This window comes from Neopelma chrysocephalum, unplaced genomic scaffold, assembly GCF_003984885.1.
Source record: "Neopelma chrysocephalum unplaced genomic scaffold, ASM398488v2 Primary Assembly neopelma1_22, whole genome shotgun sequence".
Taxonomy (NCBI): Eukaryota; Metazoa; Chordata; class Aves; order Passeriformes; family Pipridae; genus Neopelma; species Neopelma chrysocephalum.
The window spans coordinates 29,992,185-30,008,482 of NW_020897689.1; the positions used below are offsets into that span (position 1 = coordinate 29,992,185).

Sequence of the window (16,298 nt, forward strand, 5' to 3'; positions counted from 1 at the left end):
TTGTGGCAAAGTTTGTAAAATCAGCATCTCTTCAAGGACATATTTACATGATTACTTTTATGGCACAATGAAGAAGTTGTATAGAACATCTGAAAGCTGTTATAGCAAACAGGAGTTTTGTAATTTTACTGTAATTTGTAAACTAATTAGGAAAATCCTTACAGCACTTTACCCAAACAAATGCAGGCACTAGTAGCCCTTTATCAATTTCTGTTCTAAATTTTAGGCATTTTTACCTAGCATACCAACTCCCTGACATTTTCAGTTAAGTTATCATTAAAGTACCTTAAAAATAAGTTAAATATATTAAGCATTATCTTCTTTCCCCCTAATCACCATTAACTGCAGACTTAAATTTTAAATTGTTGGCGATGCATTTCAGGAGGCCAAGTGAGATTAACAGCACAAGCTGTAGAATCGTACGTCGCTCACCCACTAACAGGGGCCTTTTTTTCTGTGAGTTTCCATAAATTAGATGTGGAGCCAAAGCAAGCGGAAGCTATTTTTAGTGCAGCAGCAGCAGCACTGCAGAACAGAAGCTGGCGGAGCGTCACGTGTGTCAGGCTGAATCAAAGGGAGTATCCCAGCAATGTGCTGTAAACAAAACAAAGGCACTGTCAAAAAACAAGCTTCAGGTACCGAAAGAACCCAAATCAAAGCCTCATGCGAGAAGCAAATGCACTGACTGTGTTTCTTAGGAGATTTTCCTATTTTGCAAACATAGGAGCCTAATAAGAAGTCCATGTTTCTTGATGTCCCATTGTCTCAGTCAATGCAGTCTTTACCATTTGGCATTTTATTTAGACATTTTCTCTTTTATTTAGACTTTTTCTCTGTATCTTTTATCAAGTGTAATCGTTGTCTAAAAATACATAAGCATAGCAAAACAGATGCATCTGTCTGCAGAGCCGCTGCATAGGGGATGTCCTTGCTGTGAAAGCACTGCTTTACAGCATGTGAGATGTTGCTTTTCAGCAAGCAGAAGAGCAATATGAGTAAATACTATACTCTTACATTTTATTATTTTGTGGATTTTTTGCATGAAATGCATCTGTCCTCAGAAATTATACATTAACCTAAGTAAATACTCACTGAACCTTTCAAAGATTAACTTTTACTTCGTTTACTTTGGTTTCCATGTGTCCTCATGCTATTGAAGGCACAAATGGACTCAGTAATTTCAAGACTGTCCGTCTGTTACTTAGAATCACTTGCCAAGGCCATGTGCAATGAAAGCTTATGGTCAGTCTATAGCATCAGCTTATTATTACTCAAGCAGTTGAGACACAGCCTTTATGAAGGTTAAAAAAGGTGTTGAAAATTTTCATTTCAATTGATAGTTCAAAAAAAAAAACCAAACCAAGCTGCTTCCCTTCTTCCTGAAAACCATCTGTTCAGGTGATGCATCCTTTGTTGATCCTGTTGTAGGTGCATGTATTTTAATGAACTACAGGGCTTGAATTTGTTGGGGTTTCTCTTTCAGGAGCCTGGGAAATGGGAGAGTGAGTTTTTCTCTTACAGTAAATGCAAATAGCTATGAAAAAGTGACTTAGGGGAAAGGATGTCAGCCTAAGCTGAATAATACCATTTCCCTACAATAGCAGCCTATGCAAAAAAAGGGTTAGATGAGATTAATACACAATAGGCACATCAAGACAAATGCAAACATCAATGCCAGTTGTGTCAGCCGTGGCACAAAAGAACTCTTGAGTGCGAGTCCCTCTTGTTACTTCCCTGCTGCTCCTGACCAGATTTTTCCCCTGGATTGAGGGAAGGGTCACTCAAGCTAAACACCTGGGTTTGAAAAGAACAATGATATGTGTGAGCTCTTAGGCACCTCAGACATGGCACAAGTGCTGTATAGGTGCTGGGATTCTTCTTGAAATTATGAGTGTAATAGTCAAAGAGGAGCTGTAACTTCATCTGACCCACATTTTGGTTTAGGCAATATATTTTAGGAAAGTTGCAGCCAGGAAAAAAAAAAACAAACAACATAGAATGTGATGTTGGGAGTAGGAAGAGCTAAGAAACAAAGAGTAGAAAGAGTAAATCGTTAAAGAATGTTGCAAGCACATTAGCTTTTTTTTTTTTTAGGAAATTAGTTTGATTTTTTTGCACCAGAATCCACGTGTTCAACATTCTCTTATTCAAAGATAGCAAAAATATTGTATAGAAATTATCACTTTAAATAGAAAGAAAAAAGCAATAGCTTTCCTTTTGGTAATACGTAAATATTTTCAAATGCCTATAGCCAAACCAAGGGAGCATCCAGCTGAACTCAGAATCTGCATTTGCTGCATGAATTGAGAACCCAAGTGTCCCATGCTGCCTTACCATAAGATACAACAAGAAAATATGGCCATGAATCTCTCTGAATAAACCCCTGACCTTGCTTCTTGTCACACAGTTCCCTTGAACACACTGCCTCCTTACTCCAGTACCCATCTCTTCCCCTTCAAAATGCAAACTGCAAACACATTCTCATGTGTGATTTTGCTAGAATGGCTTCTACCATTGTAACTTCAAAAAATAAATAAGCTGAAAACATTTTGATTTGAACCAGCTATAAATCACATGAAAGTAGTTTGTCTTCAGCTTGAATTTCTGTAGTGTTTTTAGGCCTCAGAAAATCAGAATTTGGAGAGTAGGAGCTAATTGTGAATTTACCAATGCTAGCAAAAGATGTTCTGCTTTCTGTAACAAATAACTGGCTGCTTATTCCTAGCAAATCTGCCACACTTAAACAGAAGTTAGTAATCACCTACGTGTTTGTGGCCAAACTAAGTAGCCTTTGCTGTGCTGACGCTGCTTACGAAGGGCTGGGAGTTGCGTGTATTGCAACCACCGCATTTCCTGTCCCAGCCCTGGGAGGAAACCAAGGCAGGCAGCAAGGGTGGGGAATCTCCTGCTCGCTAGATGCCGTGTCGGCCTTTCAAACACACACCTCACTGTTATCAGTAATAAGCAAAATAAATAAATGGTGTGCCTGCGAGGCATCATGAAGCCAAGCTGTACGTCACATCCAGCTCACAAATTATAGCTTCTACAGCTCAGCTCACCACTAAAACATCTATAAAACAGATTTTACTGAATGAAGCGTAGAGCAGAGATGGCACACTTAGGAAGTAATTGCATTGAGCTCTTAGTGATGCAAAAAAAAATTGCAAGTTAGAGTAATAGTTGCTGTGAATCTGCTAGCTACAGGGGAACTTAGAACAGATGCTACTTCACTAGGATATGGTCTGTCAGTGGGTCAGTTATGACGTATGTAAATAAAAAATCTATTAAAAGCCATCATATTAACATATGGCAATATAATTGTAAAGGAAGAAGATTTCTTTAAAATTATGCTGAGTTAACATATGAGTGCTTAAATTACCTTTGGCGTATAGAACTGTTTTAATTATGTAGTCAATTAAATACAACTAGATCAAAGCTTGGGTTGTTATATATAGTTGCAAAACCTTTGCAAGGACATAATATTTGTAAACAGCTTGTAGTATCTGTGATTTTCTTGTTCTACAATCTCTGGTAAAGAAGCTGTTATACACAAGACTTAACTTTCTGCTCATGTATATATTTCAGAAGTTTTTTTCTGGATTTCTTCTCAGAAGCTCATTTTCAGGCTCTTAGAATCTTTTGACACAGAGTACAGGTGTGATTGCAGCCTGTCTGGACACACCCAGCCTGCCATTAACCTAACCAGTCTAGGCACCTGTGCAGAAGAAAAGAAGCTTAAATATAGCCAGGTTTCTAAAATACAAGGCTCAAGTGCTAAAGCCTTGACATAGCAGAAATACTGCTATCCCTCATTGAGCTGGCTAATTTAAATTTCAGTAGATGTCTGCAATAATTCTCTGTATGCCTGTGGATCACCGTGAAGATAATGTCTGAGATATAATTTTCTCACACACATAGTTTTGCACCTATCCTGTGGGTGTCTTTTTTTTTCTGTAATGCGAGTTTCGTAAGTTCTAGTTCAGCATTTCCACTTCTTTATTTATCTCTTTTTCTTTCTTCGTTTCTAGCTGCCTGATATCTTGCACCATTGTTCTCAACTCTCATAATGTGAAATATTGATACTGGATTTAATAATCTTGTGTTTCTTAACACATTTGGAAACCCCCTTTTACTTTTTCTTCAAATGTGATGTTTTAAGGAGCCTCCACACCCCTTGCTGAACTGCAAAGGTGAATTGCAAAGCGTGCTTGAGTTCATTCTAGGGAAGAAGGTCAGGTTGCTACATTAATTTCACTTGGAGTAGAATAATCTCATAGCTGTGTGTTTACTTAGAATCATAGAATCATCAAGGTTGGAAGAGACCCTTAAGATCATCAAGTCCAATCGTCCACCCAGCACTATCACTGTAACCACTAAATTTTATTACCCAGCGGCAGATCCAGATGCCTCTTGAGCACCTCCAGGGGAGGTGACTCTATCACTTCCCTGGGCAACCTATTCCAGCGTCTGACCACTCCAACAAATTACTCAATTCCTCCAGTATCTGAAACATGGGTAGACACCTCTTTCATAAGCTACGTCTGCGCAGGACAAAAAGAAGTCTGCCCCTATGGGATTAAACATTAAATAAACTTGGTTACAAATACGCAACAGGAAGCAGAAATACCCTTATTTTGTGTAAAATAATTGAGTAAAGCATACAGGTGATTTTTTTGCTGTTGTGGATTGTCTTTTGTTTGAGTCTCTTTTGCGTTTTCTCAGAATTATGTAGTTATTTCAGTAACTTTAAGTAATTTCAGCTGGTTTGTTTTTAATTATGTTCATTATTATATACTACATATGGGAAGAATTGTATACTTTGTATGCAACCTGCAGAAGTGGAGCCAAGGAGGTGATATTATCTGGATTGTCATCATCAGTACAAACTACAGCTCATCTGTACCCCGTTTCTAAGCAAAGCCCATGCTGTCAGCAATACGTCATGCAAAGGGTCCCCTCCCACAGCATTGTCATGCTTGTGTCATACAGCAAAACTGCTCTTGCTGACAAAGGGCTTCCTCCTTGGGGTTAGATTTGCCCCCTGGTTTTAACCCTTAAATGACAGATGAATTAAAATTGGAGTTTGTATCAGCCAGCTGCCTATCTCTGATGGATTTAACCACTTAGTGAAAAATCCTGTTTTGTGTTATTTACAGTGGTGATTGTTTGAGTGGTGGCGTTGGCATTGATTTACAGTGCTACGTGGCAATGCTTGGCACAGACAGTTCGTCTCCTTCCTCTTAGAAGTGCTTTTTATGCTCACTTTCTACTTGTTGCTAAGCTGAGATTCAGTCCTTTTTGCACAAATTCAGTAAATGGGGTTTTATGTCACAAAGTAAGACAAGAGGGAAAAAACCCCAGCATTCTCACCTCCGCATGCATCCTACAGGTAGTGCTTCCCTCAGCTAGTACTTGGCAGGAGGTTTTTGCAGATCGTTCTCAGTGGTATCAGCTTAAGGTGTCTGAAGAGGATCTTACCTCATGACTTGAATAAATTGCATTCTGAAATATACACTTCTCTCAGTTGTTTTTTCCAAGATGACAAAAAGTTGTTGAGTTACAAATTTAAGACTGTAAGGAAGCAGAGGAATCCTGGCCATTAGTACAGAAAGAGTGATACAATCAAGCAACTTTCTTAATTGCTGACATTTTTCTTTGGATAATGAGCGTGGGCTGCAAAGGGGAAATAGTGTATTTGGATTCTAACAAGTTATACAGCAAAGGCAGAAAATAGTACTTGAGATAGCAGTGAGAACTGGGGGCCTTTTTTTTGAAAGGATTGTGAGAGAAAGCATGAACTTAGAACAATAGCATTTTAGAATAAGACTGTGTAATGTAACTTTGAACTATTTATAACATGCAGAGAGATAGTGCAGGTACTTGTGTTTAGTGTAATTATGCTTATGCAATCAGCTTTTTTAGGAAGATAACCATTTGACTAGTATATTTTTGGAAATGTACTCCAGGGTGCTAAGATGTGTAGCTATATATCTGTCTTTATATAATTTTCGGCTTTAGTTCTAAATCTGTTTTCTGTATCTGTCAGGAAATATCCTTCTACCTATAAACTATATGAGGCTGATTAATGACTGATGGCAGACAAATCTACAAATATCAAGTTTTTGGCATCATAAGTGAAAATGCCTTGCTTTTATAAGAGGGGAAAGGGGAGAAATTAATTTCCTGTTTAATTTCTACCAGATAAAACCCACAGCCTAACCAGATGGAATTTTTTTTCTACTATAAAGAAGCAAACCTTTCCTTCTTTCATGGCCTCAATTTTGATATATTTCTACCTAAATTGCTCCTTCCACAGTTTTCTTTGGCCTGCTGCGTTCAGGGATGTTCCTTCAGATGCTCAGTAGGTGATGTAAGAAACAGAATGAAGCTCTTCAACACGAATACAGATGCGTATCGGTGTATAACTATAAAACTCTAAACATGTTGTGTGGCTAGCGGAGCAGTCCTGATCCCTTGAATGTATATTCTGGGGATAGTTAGAATAAAATATATCTTGCTTAGATTTGGTGGTGATCTAATTGGTTTTATTACCAATTACAGAGAATATACACTGCCTAAAAATTGGTTGTGGGTTTATGTGAAATGCATTTTTTTCCTTCAAAATGCTACATATGTATTTCATGTCATGTCATAATTAATTTTCTCAGTTGGTGTAGTTTAGCAATATTATTTTTATCTATTAATATTAAATCATTGTTTTCTTGTTATACCTTTCATTCCATTCCTTATCTTAACAATTTTAGTCATTTTAGTAGAAATAATGATGCCACATGGCTCCTTTGTAAAGCTTTACTTCATATCCCTCATTGTATTGAATTGTGCTTTCAGTGTCATGCATGGGCATGTCTTTGACGTTCCCTGTCTGTGTGGTATCTGTACTAAATTTTAATTGTAGCCAGCTTATTACCAGACTTCTGGTGATAATTGGTATAGTTGTGTTTGAAGCAGTAAATACAGAAAAGTCTAGTTGGGTCACCAGTGCTGTTCTCCTGTGTTCTACTTCCAGGCACCTTTCTCCTCTGTCATGTTTAAAGATAAAGACCATAGTCATTCAGATTCTGAATGCAAGCAAATTTTATCTTAAAAACACTTTTTTAAAGAATGCAGGTGGGGTAGGGAGGTAAAGGAGTGAGTTCCTATAGCTTAATTTATTTTTCTGACCGTTTTTTTATTCTCCTCCTATAATTAAGCAGAATGTCAGTGTTGCATGATGTTGTATTCCTTGCCAGAACAGAAAACATTATAAGGTGAACTGAAGAATATCAATTACATTGGAAAACAGATTCTGCATGCATAATTGACAATACCTCCTAGCACTTGTGTGGTTCAAAAGACAAGTTGGCATTAATGATGGCAAATCATGGCCTAAGCATAGTACTAGCTTTCATAGTTGTGTCAACAAATCAATGTGCAGGTCTTGCTTTATAAAGCAGTGAGTGGCCTGGGGCCCCCTCAGCTTATAGACCAACCCCTGGGTTGGTGTGGCAAATGATATTGCCCATGGCAGTTACAGACAGACAGCAGGCACTGCCTAGAAAGCGACCTAGGTTATGTCTTTGTTCCGGTGTCCTCATAGGATCATCTACATTATAATAAGGAGAAGTATTTAAAAGATGCCACACTAGGATGTAAAGATGGAGCCTGGCTTGTTCCTGGTTGCTTGGTGGAGGTTGCAGAGGAGCCTGTCAGTGCTGGTGTATGCTGACGGTTCCCGTAGGTCATGTGCAGGGAAAACCACTATTAGGTACAGTGTTATTTATTACATTTATTGCATCCTGTGTTAAGCATGCTACTTGGAAGACATGAGAGAGGGCTAACAATCTGTATCTAAAGCTGTTGGATTTTAGAAAAATTACAGGTTACTCTTAATAGCAAGATAATTACTCTTGTGGAGAGTGGCATAGGTGTGATGATTCCTCAGAATAAAAAGCCACCTCTGTACTTTCTAAGTACAGAGACATGCCATGCAATGTCACGTGCTGTTGGACAGTAGTTCTGCAGTGTTTGGAGTTGGGCTGCAAGGAGCAAAGAGCGGGGACTTCATTTGCTTTAAGGGAAAAATCTTTGTTCAGACTCCAGACATCCAAAATTTTTCACAGATTGCTGAACTTTTAAAAAAGCATGTGAGCTGCCGTCCCATTGAATTCCAAGGCAAAGCTTTTCTTGCACTGAACTTAGTCCCTCTGTATATCTGAAATATTTAATCATTGTGACAAAATTAAAAAATAGTGCAGGGAAGTACAAAGCTGTCTTCTAGTCAGAATATCTTACCATTTGTTTATTTTATGTACATTTGTTCTACAGTTATTAAAATGCCCTCTTACCTGTAGCTTCTGTGACTCACCTTGAAGATGGTGTCAGTTTTGAAGAAAAGGTCAGGAGTTTTTCTGTGCACGTTTAGTATGCTTCAGATTACTACTTTAGATCCTTCTGGTCATCATTTCTTTCCTACTGGCATGAGCTGTGAGTCTACGTAGTGGCTGTGTCTTGTCTAGAGGGGTAGAGGTGGCCTGGGACATCCACAAAGTATCGTGGTGCAACCCGTCATACAGTTTCTCAGTGCTGAGATGGGAAGAAACATAAGCAAAAAGCATAAAAACCACTTGGAAACATCACCATTTTCTCACTTTTGAGAAATGCCAAATGATTTGGCATTTGTCCATGTAATGTTTTGACACCAAATCAGAAGTGCATTGCAGTGCTTGAGCTGAATTTAGGTCAGAGCAGCCCAGATCCAACACGTAACCAGTAAATGAACATGTATGTCTTAAAGACGTGTGATTGTTTATTACTTACACTTCTTGATTTGTTTTCCATTTGTTAGAGGATTTTCAAGATATTAGAAATGCTTTAAAAAATACTGAAATTTAAAGACCACGGTCAGAAACGGTTCCTTTAAATTATGCGAGTATTATTATTTTTCACTTCTTGAAAATGAGTGGAACTGAGACCTTCTCAAATGAGCATCTTGTAAAATGGATGACGTATCAGCATCCGCTGAGTTAAGGAATGGCTTTTGCTTTCAAAATATCATCACAGTTGTGTTGTAAACCTGTTCTTTTTGGATTTACTTAAAATTTTTGTCTATGCACCCCAAAGCAAGGTAGTGCACTGCAAAGCAAAGTAATTACTTTTCTGAAGGAAGTGTAAACTTTGGTTGCTTTGACATCTAATGCATGATACCCTGTTGCAATACAGGCATTTGTTAAGGGCAAGAGATCAGTACTTACACTGCTGGTGTTAGGATTATGTGTAATCTAATTAAGGAGGTTACTAACAATTTGAAGGGATTATAAGATTAGCAATTATCCGTGTGTTTATTTGATTAAAATAAATGCTTGTGGATTTGGCTGCCATACCTGTGTTCTGGTATTTGGGATCAGAAATCCTGTTTAATTGGAAGTAGAAAAACCAAACAACAACAAAACTTTGTGGTTTGCTTCTGTTTCTGTGATGATTTTAATAAAATGTCGAGTCCCTAATTAATCTTCCCTCTATTTGCACTGAACTGCACCTTATTATTGAAAGCTCTTTTGGAGAAAGGTTTTTTAGGGGAGGGAAGAGCATTTTTAAAAATACTGTACCGTTAATTTAAAAATTCAGGTTTTAGGTACTGGGCAAAGACAGTAATTCTATAGGATACTCCTTTGCACAGGGCTGAGGCTTTGTCTGTAACTTTGCAGTTTAGGTCTGGTATCACTTAGTGAAGCTTCCTGGATTTATTGTTTGAAAAATGTCCAACTCTGTGTAATTGAGAGTTTCATCTCATTGCAGAGCCAAGATCCCAGAGGCTAAAGTGAAAGGTCCTTACTTTTCTTTACACCCTACTTTAGATCCTTCTGACTCTACCTCCTGAGGGCACTCACTGTCCTAAGCAATAGTATTAATAACTTTCATATTAGAATTTGGTTTAATTTGGACTTTCTATGAAAGAAGGTCCGATCCTTAGAGGCCATCACAAAAGTTATTCTTGCCCTCATGACAGGTGCTGGGCAGGCTCCTTCTCAGTGCATATCCCAGCATCTGAGTCACAATGTCATACACTCAGTTTGATAGGGAAAAGATAACCTGCAAGGAATTTATTGTTCTTGGAGTGCTCACGTTTGAAGGGAGAAAGAAAGAAAATGAAAAAGGATAAAAACGCATCTACTTTTCTCCCTGAAAATACAAAACTTGCACCTGCCCTCACAGCTGATCTCAGGATGACCTGCCTATATATCGTCAGCTATAAATCATTACATAAACACAAAGTGGTGGTTCCATATTTAGAGAACAAATGACTCCTGGTTTTCATTTCCACAGGTTACATGCAAGCTGAGAATGGTATTTTTAATCTTCTCTTTAAAAGAAAAAAAGAGAGAAAAGACAACATTTTGATCTGAACTGACAAATGGCTTTGAGTTTCTGACATTTATGCCTTATTTGTATATTCCTTTTCAGACTTCTCCAGCTGCTATCGCATAAATCTTCCATGTTTTTTCCACTAACTGTATGGTTGGAGCAGACAAATTGGGAAGTTCAACTTCCTCCTCAGTGCCTGTTGTTAGGAGTTTTAGAAGTTGTTCATGATTTAAAGTTGGCCTCAGTGGATTTTTTTGATAAAATTAGCTTTTATCAAGTTTCTGCCCTTACTTGCAGATGTGAACATGGTACAAAGCAATAGCTCCTAGGAAGTGGCAGAGTGACTTTTCAGCTACAAAGGCTGAAGTTGTTCTGACTAGCACATCATTCCCTAAGGGGTGGTGATGGTGGCCGCCATCCTACAAGGAGCTGCAGCTGCCAGGCTCCCAGGTGGCTCCACAGAGGTCCCCAGGCTGGTTCAGCCACTGCTGCTGTATTGCAGCACTAGCACAGCGTATCCAGTGCTGCTCAGCGCCCTCCTTCCCCTAGCTCTCCTGCCTCGGGCCCTAGATGGTGTGCTGGCACTGGCAGACAGCATCTCAGCATGGAGTCCATGCAGGGAGCAGCAAGCATTGCCTTTGGTGCCAACTTCTCTGTTAACCACAAACCAAGACCCCTTTGCTCCAGTTTTTTGTAAACCGGACCCCTGAAATGACAACCACCTGGTAGGTACAGGGTAGAGAGATAAAAAACAGGAGTGTAACCTAATCTTTAAAGTAACTTGGAGCAGGACATAATCAGGTTGTTGCATAATTATTTTCCTCATTCCTTGAACCCAACTCATTGTGTTGTTGTTTTAATAGTACAAATGCATTGTACACTGAAAAAGTCAAGGAAAATTGATGGGAATGTAAAGAAACGTACAGAGAGTGCAGCGTTAGGAATGTTTTTCACAAAATGCTGTGTTAATAGTAAACAGTGTTAATGAGACTTACTGTCAAATGTACAGGTAGCAGGGTTGTAGAGCTAGTTTTTAACACTAAGTTTTAGAACCCTTGTTTTGTTTAAATAGGTTATAGCTGCTAAATGGAATTAGGCTATTATTAGCAAGTTGGATATGGTCACTACATCATTCTCCTTCCATTTTTTGTAGTAACAATTCATCTTCTGGCTTCAGCTGCATGCCTTCCTCCAGCTGCCTGAGGTAATCATGCAGCCGAGCCGTAGGTGGTGTGACCAATTGCTTGAATACATTCAGTGGTTAAATATATCCTGTTCTAAAATGGGCAGGATAATGGTGATATAACAAAAACATCTCAGCAGCAGCATTGGTAAAGATATGGGAATTTTCTTTTGACTGTAATGGTTATGTCTAGCATTTGTATCTGCACTGCTAGACCTCTGCTTTATGTGCTTATTTTCACCTGCTAATTTCTAAGGCAGATGATCATATGCAGGTATTTACCTGGTGCTGTTTTTTATTATCTGCTCCTAAATATGTTGTGCATGGGAATAAGAAGGATAACCTGTCTGCTCTAGACTACAATTAGGGAAGCCCAAATAAATTCTGGTGCGTGGCATGAACAAGTTTGTGAAGAGCAAGCTTTGAATCCTTCCCACTGAAGGTGAACAGTTATCCTTTTGCTCTGCTAAAGGGAAGGCAACAGGTCTACTGCTGAATGGTGAGTGAAGTGGTCCTGTTGGGTGTTAGGAGGTTAAATGCTCTGGAACTGCTGGAAGGATGTCGGTCCTCATCATCCTCCTGTCCTTTAGCTCCCAAGTCATTAATTTTTGCCCTGCTATCTATGTTTTCTTGCCTTGAACATTGACAAGGTAATATCCCATTCCCATAACTCTGGGAATATGCTGGTGAACTGCACAGCAGCTCTGCCCATCGAAGGATTGCTCATAGAGTTTGTGTCCAGCATGACCCTTGCCTTTTGTGAAGCATGTCCTTCACACAAGGTAAAAGTGTGGTGTTAGAGCTGGGACAAGGATTAAGGAGCGCAGAAGAGAAATGATCTGCCACCACACTTCATAAACTGCAGTACGGAAAAAGAAACTTGTGTTCTACAAGGTCAGCATTAACCAGGTGTTCTACAAGGTCAGCATTAACAGTTTCTTTTTTCCCACTATGCAGGAAACTGATCACCTTCCTGACTTTTCCAGAGAAAAATGTTCCAGTTTTCTTAGTTTGCACTGATGACATACTTCAGGTTTTACATGCAATCCTAGAAAGCTTCTTCTCTGGTAAGATGGATTTTAGGAGCCCTCATATTCCTCAAATGGCAGTTACCTATAGGAACTCCAGATCCTGTTTATGTCTTGGAGCCTCCAAGACATTCTCATGAGAGCTGATCCTGTGATCCAAATGTTAAGTTTTGAAACCAGTGCCAGTTCTCCTGTTTAACCCCAGCACTCACTAGGACTTCAGCCATGTCAATTCTCTGGGTCGTGTCAATGCCTGATAAACACATGATAGGTGAAAGCAAACAGATACACTCTTATTTTCCTCAGGATTTTAACACACTGTTCCTTTCATTTATGTGTCACCAAAAATGCACAGATCTAAAAACAGTAATAAACGTGCATGTGTGCTTTTCCTGGCCAGGAGCATTCACCACCCTGAAGAATTCACTTTTCTTCATCTGTGTTTTCTGGGGGGTATTAGGATCTTCTTTTTTAATCATCTGCTTTGACTTTTAGACATGAGAACTCTTGGCAGCAAGTTCTCTTGCACTGTGCTTGGACTGGCGCCACAGGTAAACACAAACTTCTCGTGAGTTCCTTTTCAGTCTGTGTTTTGTTACCTCTGCTTCTCCTGTTTGGGGATTTTTTGCCTTCTCTTTTGTCAACCTCCTATAGAAAACTCCAGTCAAACTGGTTTTTCCTTTCTGGCAATCACCATGACAGACTTATTATTCCAAACCACTTCCACCATAGTAAGTGATCTTTAATTTCCAGCAACCAGTGCTGTTTTTAACCTGGATTTGGCATTCTTCAAGGCTCACAGCACTTGGTGGATTTGTGTAGACTAAGAGGATATCTACAGTGCAACCATTTTTGAAAACAAAACCATCAGCCAGAATGTGTAAGTTGCACTGAAATCATTTTTCCATTATGACAGCAGGATAAACTTGTAAGCAACAGAGGAAGCTCTGTTTGCAACATCTAGTGAAAATACATTTTGTTAACTTTTGACATCCCCTGGCACCCTTGTGGTATGTATATGGTGCTTGTAAACCAGATGCCTTTTATAGCTTTGAGTATTATCAAGGCTTTTTCCCATAGTCTGGCTTTCTTGAAAATAAAAGTCCAGGTTCTTTTTGAAGAATTCACCAGAAGAGGTGGAGGTGAGGTCTTCTATGCGCTTTAGTTAGTGGGATGTAAAACCAAGGTTTTGATCTATCATTCTGTCTAAAGGCACATTCTCCAGGTCCTGATGGGGATGCATTCTGTCTCATCTGATGTTTCAGGTATTCTCAGCCTCCCTTCCAGCACCGGTTTGTGTAGTTGCTGGAAGATGTTAAACATTTGTTTCTTTCAGACGGTGGATAAAGAGATCCTAATCTGCCATACATCAGCTCACAAAGCAGTCAGGATCCAGATCTCTCTGGATACTGCAATATGAGCTTTCTGTTTTCAGGTTATCTTTTGGTGCTTTTTCCAAAATTGCACTTATAATTGTAGAATGTGCTCTGTGTAGCCTTTACACAGAACTCAAATCTGTGTCTGTAGAAACAGTCCATGCATATATGCATATAACAATTGTCTGCCTAGGACTGTCCTCTTAGAAGGAAGAAGAAACTATACTGAATTCAGTGGATTCAAGCTGGTGTAAATGTGGTCAGAAGGAGGGTCTGCATGTGCCAGTCTGAGACTCAGATGTTACCAGTGCTTTATTCTTAGTCTATTTTGCAGCAGCTCCACAACTTGCACCTCTGGGAATAAAATGTCTGATCACACCCAATAGAAAAATAATGTCCCTTTTAAAATAAGTAAATAAATTACCTTTCTTCTTCTTTCTCTCTTCGACTGTCTTCCCTCTTCTCTGAGATCCCATGTGGTAGAAGTTGCAGATGATGAGTCTCATTTCTGCTGGAGCCTGTTAACCTTTCTGTGTGAATTACAGTTTTCCAGATCTAAGTCTTAGTCAGTGTTTATGTTAAGAAGAGGGTTAATGATGATCCCCATAGGCCTCTCACTCGGAAAGCAAAAACATCTGCTAAGCCAAAAAGTGGTTAGTTTGCTAAATTTAGAAGGAAGAAATGCATTTCCCAAAATTCACACTGCTTCTTAACAAATTTAGGGAACCAGTGGGGGCAAGCAGTTATGGAAGTCATACTGTTTATTCATTTTTTAGTTTAGTTTGTGTATTTTCAATTAAAAATGAGATTGCTATTATTAAGCAGAAAGGGGGTTTTACTCATGTATCTGAAACATTTAATGCAGTTGAATTTTTTGTGCATTTGTTTAAGTTAATAGCTGAACTCATGCCAAAGCCTGTGAAGCTTGGAGATGTTCTGCAGTACATACTGAGTACATACTTAGCGGTGGAGAAAGTGAGGTTAAAATGGATGTCTGCTAGGAAACTCCCTTAACCGAACCCATAGAACAGGAATACTACAGATTTTAACCATCTTTCTTTATCCTCGCCAAATGTGCTCCTGATTGCCACCAGCAGTCTGGCTCCTTGTGGGAGAGGGTGGCCTGATGAATGGTATACGAGCCCTTGGTGGCAACCGTTGTCATCTGTCTTTGCTTTTAATGTCTTGGACAAAGTTGTCATATGTAAATAGGGTTTAAACTGGAGTTTCCTGCTTCATGGGATTAGTGGGGCACATGTTTTTGGTGATACCAGTAAAGCATCTCACGATAGCTGTGCTCTTGATGGCTTCATGGTGGTTGGGGCCACCGCTGGCAACAGCTTTGGCCGGGGGCGACAAAAAAGGACAGATTATGTGCTTCCCTGTCGAGATGCTTGTGCCACCAGCAAGTGGTACAGACACTGGGACAACAAAGTACCATTGCTGAAGTGTCTAGGAGAGATCACCATCGGTGGCCCAAGACTCTTCCCAGTCTCTCCCTCTGAAGCACGCTCCCCCTCTGAAGCACACTCAGCAGCTGGTGCTGCTGTGGGGAAACACATGGCTTTGCCAAAGGTTGTACAGCCCAGGATGTACAGTCCTGGCTGCCAGTCGCCTTAAGCTGCAGCGTCCCTCCTCGCCAGAGCAGAGGACTAGCCAGAGGCTTTGCACCACAGATCCTCCAACTTCCCTGGGTGGCTAACGAGCCGCGGGTTTCAGGCATGACTGTACTTTGCTCTCCCCTCTTGGTCTCCTGTTTAACCTTTTCGTCTCCTGACACAACAGGCTCGCCTTGTTGGCGAGCTGTGAGTTGTGGGTGGGTGATGGTGCGTTTCTGTGGATAAATCCGACCCTTTTTTTGGTTATCCCCACGGAACCCTTTGCCAGCTCTGGGCAGCACAGCGTGCAGTCTGCTGGGAGGCTGCCAAGCCGTGGGGAAGTACGGGAGTGAAAACTGACCGAAAAAAAGGATAAGCAGGGGAAATTCAGGAGATCTTTATTAAATTCAGGAGATCATTGTTAAATTCAGGTTTCACCGGTATTTGAGCAAAAGCCTCACGGCGAGACCCCAGCAGAGGGTCACGCTCCGGAGAAAGTGCCGGGCAGGAAAGGGCGGGAGCGGGAACGGGAGCAGGAGTGGGAGCCGGGCCGGGCAGAGGGCTCCCCCTCCCGGCCGTCACCCCCCGCTCCCTACCGTGTCACTGCGCCTGAAGGGACCGGGGAGCGGGGTCGCGGTGCTTGAGAAACAGAGCCTTCTTAACGCCGGGAGCACACGGGGAACTTGGCAGCCGCCAAACCCCTGTGGCAAGCACAGCACCGAACCGTGGGTTCCCAACCCTTCCGACGACG

The 16,298-nt window shown here is 40.3% G+C and overlaps 1 protein-coding gene across 5 annotated transcripts in view; it reads left to right on the forward strand.

Annotated features, from left to right (window-relative positions):
* Positions 1-16,298, forward strand: part of GNAL (G protein subunit alpha L) — a 193,517-nt gene that overhangs the window by 155,169 nt on the left and 22,050 nt on the right. The gene's annotated exons all lie outside the window — the stretch shown is intronic.